Source organism: Rhea americana, unplaced genomic scaffold (assembly GCF_003343005.1).
Source record: "Rhea americana isolate MKP2758 unplaced genomic scaffold, rheAme1 scaffold_9, whole genome shotgun sequence".
Lineage (NCBI taxonomy): Eukaryota > Metazoa > Chordata > Aves > Rheiformes > Rheidae > Rhea > Rhea americana.
Genome location: NW_028187088.1, coordinates 3,421,484 through 3,426,866, shown reverse-complemented (window position 1 = coordinate 3,426,866; position 5,383 = coordinate 3,421,484).

Below are 5,383 nucleotides of genomic sequence, written 5' to 3'. Positions count from 1 at the left end.
GACCTTACTGATTCTATGATTCTACGATATATATGGTGTATATATATATTAATATATATATACATGTGCATATACATACATGTATACATATATACACACATATATACGTACATATCTATATCCTGAGTCTCCAGTTCCAGTGACTTTTTGCCCATTTGGATGTGGGAGTTCTTAGTTGTTTTATATTACACAAAACACTTTTTRTTCTGCTCTCATGCTATGCCTCTGCTAAGGAAAACACCATGTTTAGGATGACAAAATGCTTGTCAAGGATTAGGACTATCTTTCATTGCTCAAGTGCCTTCCAACTTAAAAGGAATATGAAAATCTATAGTTTGTTCAGAAGGCCTATTTTTCCTCTCCAGAATGTATTTGAATAGCAAAAGTAGCATTGCTTTAGGACTAGCTCCTCAAAAATGTAATATCYTGAAAATAGCATTTTTTAAAAATAGTCTTTATTCTTTCAATTCTTTCATTCTTGCAGTGGAATATTGCTAATACCATACTCTTATATGGTGCTTTTCTTCCTCATCTTACAAAAAGCTTTACAAGCAAGGTCAGTATCACTAGTCGCATTTCACTGGCAAACTCAGCCTTACACAATAAATGTTTAAATCTTGTGTAAGATTTTTCTGTGCTGCTGTCTAAGGTGGGGTGAAGACCTGAMGTCTGTGGCAAAAAAGCTCAGTTAACCTCCAATGGGGCTAGAATTCCACCTCGAACACTTACCATCTATTCTACTTTCTTAATTCTTGATATCTTACAAAACTGAATTCACCAAAGCAACATCCTCTTCAGGCCAGGCTCCAGAGATTTCYCCTGGAAATTCAGCCCTCAGAGATGTGGATGGCTCACAAGCTTTTGCCTTCCTGCAGGTGGAGGAACAAGGGCCCTTAAAGCCCACCCTTCTTTCTGCAAACTTGCTAAAAAATGTATTACTCAAAAAAGAGAAAAAAAACAGAAGTTTCTAACAGGGAACCTTATTTTGAGTACCACAGTTCTCTCTTAGTAAGCTACATTTAGCTGCAAAAAAGTCTTTCTCTTACCTTGTCCAAATATTTCAATGGTATAATAAGAGTTCAATAATATGGGCATGAGAAAAGTGGTAACTGAACCTTAGCTGTTCATTGGAGCACGTAGTGTCAGACGAGGTAATGAGCAATTAAAAAAMCAAAAAAGCTTAAATCAAAAACTGCAGAGCAAGACAGCTTTCTCCACTGTCTGTAGACTCTCTGTAGACTTCTCAGCATCAGGGTGGCTTAAGAGTCTCTGTTGTTTAGTTAAGAGGCACCATYTGCAATTCTAGGTTCCTTCATTTGGTATATATGTCTAAAGAAATGTCTAAGAAACTCTTTTCATAAATTCAGGTTGCTTAGCCCTTCCTGKATTTTTCCTGCTTAAAAATATTTTGGGGTAGAAAACCGTAGCAGCCCTAGCACTAGTCTGAACCTTGGAGGGCCTAGAAGGTATCTTGAGCTCCCAACTATTTCTGCTGTGTTGATGACACAGAGCTGCATGAAGCTTCAGGGCCTGAAAAACTATCTTATAGCAACATAAAACCTTCTATATGTAAAGCAGTTAGTAAATTCTACATTTCACTTTTACTGTGATTTTAGCCTTCTTAGTCTAAATTAACTAATCTGCCTTAATCTAATYTTACTAGTTATTTTATGTTTAATAAAACTAGACACTGGTTTTAAACCTAGACACTGTTCATGAAAGAGATTTTTTTTCCATAAAATTACACGTGGGATTAAAGATGAATCCCAGCCAACCCCAGAGAGATTTGAGCTGAGCTTTGAAATTGCAGAGCATTGAAAGTCACTGGCTACAAAACAGTACAGCAGACAGTGTGAGTTTCCTTCATCTTGCCTTCTACTTGCTGTGTCCTTCCCAAGGGACTTAGGAGGCAGAAAGGCAGTGGACTTAACCAAAGTCACCCAGATGTATTCTCATCATTGTCCAAATGATTTGGGTGGATAGCTGAGCTTCCATGCCTGCGATCGTTTGCAATCACTTACGCCTAACCCCTTTGAGGTTACTAAAATACACATGCGTAGTCTACTTCTTTGATTAAGACTCACTAAGAAGACTTTGTTTTACRCAGATCAGTTTTCTTGGGCCTCACTGTGCAAGTTCTGCACGTTTTTGTGAATGGCTTCATTGTTAGAGGTTCCTTCCCCCAACCCCAAATATTTTGCATCAAAGTGAATTATATACCACTCTACCTCTATTGCATCCAAAGTRGAAAGGAATGTGTTAATCCAGAAAGGGGATTTGGTAAAAGTACTGTCCCCCTCACGTGCGCACTTGGAGCATTCAGCAAGAACAGCAAGATTTTCTTATATTCTATGATCGAATTAGGAAGGTGTCAGGGGACTTATTTGAGAGGGAAAGTAAGTAAGAAAAAGGAGCTAGTGTGGAGGTTTGGGGAGAGAAAGGAGAGCCCTTGTGTGGCTTCTGTCCCTCAGTTTAAAATTGTCAGGATATCACTTCTCATCGTAAGGGTTCAAAGGGTTAATAGAAAGAGGCATTTTCATTGCATTGCGCACGCTACCTATGATAGTCTCAGTTTAAACTTTAAAGGACAGGTGAAAAGAGAGAGCGAGCTGAATGCCTGCCTTGTACATTGGAGAAATTGTTCATTCGTGTGAAATGTTGACCTCTGTCATCCTGCCAAGCTGACTGGGCCCTAGGGTGAGCGGCTGCTTGAGTGCTGGTTGCGAAAGTTAAAGCTGCCTGGGGAGTGCTTTAAAAGGACAGTGTCAAGGTTGGTGTACCCCAAATATGACCTATCATTTCTTTTTCCCTCTTACATATATTTGAAAAGTTCATGTCATTCCTTTTCACGTTTTTAAAAACCTTTTCTTCTAAAACAAAATGCTTCAAATGCTACTGAAGGCTAGTGATTAGGAGGAGAAGCTGTGAGAATTCAGTATTCACAGAGTGGCAATGCGGATGTCAGGAGCAAGGAAAGATTCTGAAATACAGCACATGTGTGAGGACTGACTTTGAATTAGATGATGATTAGTAGCAGAGAATTCAAGTTGAAATGGTTAAGGGCTAAATGAAAAAGAGCAAGGAGCATTTTTACTAGTGAAAATATCAGTGCAAATCCAAAGTTAAGTTCAAAAGAAGTTAATTCAAAACCTCTGCTAGTTTTTATTTTAGCAATTTTTGTTCTAGTTGTATGTGCTGACTCTCCTTTTGGAATATAATCAGTTTGTTACGTTTAATCCTTGCCATAAATGAAATATATCCTTCCCTCTTACTTACTTTCTTCGCTTGATGACCTAATTTAAAACTCATTATGTCAATGCCATTTTCTTCTGTATGATATATGATCCCAACACCCCCATCAGTATTATAACCTTGCTATGCTACTGCCTATAAAAACTCACAGGCAAATATTGTAGCTACTGGAGCAATTTTTAGTTTAACTGGAAAAGAGATGAAAAAACAAAATGTACAAATCGTAGAAGGAAAAAACAGAGGAAGATGTTAAAACAAATAAAACAAWTTTTGCTCTTAATTATGGTGTTTCCCAGGAGATGCAAGGGAAGAAATAAAGCCTCGAATTCTGAGCTGTCTGAGAGTTACAGTCAACCATGTTGCACTACCAGAGTCCAGAGGACCCTCAGATAAAAATGAACATTGTGTAATACGATGCATGATCACAAGAGGGCGACAGRATTAGACACACATCCACTTTAAAATTGACTTCTCCAAACTTTCCAGAGTTAATCCTATTTCCTAACAAGGCTTYTCCATTGAACAGCAAGGTTAATTTCTGATTTACTTCTTGGTTCTTCAAAGCAGAAAAATACATAAAATACCCTGCTATGTTACAGTCTCTTTCCTCTCTCTGAAATATGCTTCCCTCTCTTTGTCCATTTTCCCTGGACAAAATTATAATTCCAGAGCAATAGTTTGCCTTGCCCTGCACYGTGGGACAGGGCCTGGTGCACGTGAGGAGCACGGAGGAAGATCTCGCAGCGACTGATCCAACTTCAGAACTAGAGGAGAGAGGACAGAGAACAGGAAGAATCTGTCGGAGAGCAAACAGGTTCTTCCGTCCCTTGCCAGCCCAAAGTCTGGTAATTCAGGCTGTGCCTTGGGAGTATCATTTTTACAAAAGGTCTTTGAGGGATGTATTGAATTCTAGTACATACTAAGAAAGACGTTGACTGAAAAAAAAAAAAACTTTTCTGAGACAAACCTCTTAAATAATAACTTTCAAATTCTATTTCTCCTCATAGCTAGGATTCCTCTTAAATCAAAAGCAGAGCAAAAATACAAGCAGCAATAAAGAAGCTGTCTTGGTTAAAAGACATTCTGCCTCCTGCCAACAAGCCTGTTCAGTGTTTATCTCTATTACATCCAGCTGTAGCTAATTGTATAGTTATGGTAATAGTGCCCTCCAGAGGAATTTTGAAGGAATTATAATACTCGGAGCTAATTCAAAAGATGTTTTAGACGTGAATGCAATAGGAAAATGGAAGATTATTAAAATGATAAAATACTTGAACCTCAGGGGAAAAAAATCTCAATATCAAAGCTCTTTCAATTTTGCATATGCATTTACATCTAAGAAAAGCATATCCTAGTTAAAATAGGTTTCCTCATAACCTGATAGCAAACACAAAGTTTGCATAACTCTGCTTGAATCAAGGATGTAAAAGTAGATCAACCAAGTGAAGAATGAGATAGCTATTTCTAATTTGCAGTGATAAAGGACATGGACAATGTACTGTAAGTGGGCTCCAGCCTCTATCTAGGCCATCTGGATTTACCCTGTACTTGCACCTGTAATGTAGACATGGCACAATTAATTGAGGCAGTCAGAGCTAAGTGCAGATAGTCAAAGAGTTTTGTGGATGAACTTTATTTTGATCCAAGGGTAAAACCATGCTTATGATCTCAAATTCCAGTACAGAGCTCTTCTGTACTCTGCCTGTGTGTTTATTTACAGTCACAGTAACATTAACATTTGTAGTAATGTGGGATATGATATTTGGACAATACCTATYAATGGTATCATTGACAAGGAAAAACTCTTATTTTGTAGCTCATATTACCAGGATTTTGCCATGGCCTTGCTTTCTGATGCAAATGGCAGTTGATTGTAATATGTTGTGACACTAGCCCTCAAAGGAAGAGCACATTATTGTGGCACAGTACTTTATTTTAGGCCATGTCCTGGAGGACAATATGCAACCTTCTAAGCTGATACCTCAGTACCTGYATGTCAGGTATATTCAGATTCTCTGGATTTTATTTGTATATGGATTTTATTTATTGATAGATTGAAGTCTCTCCAGCTATGGCATCAGATAGAGCCATTCTGAGTATTCTGAAACTCTCCTTCCCCTTTATCCTTGAA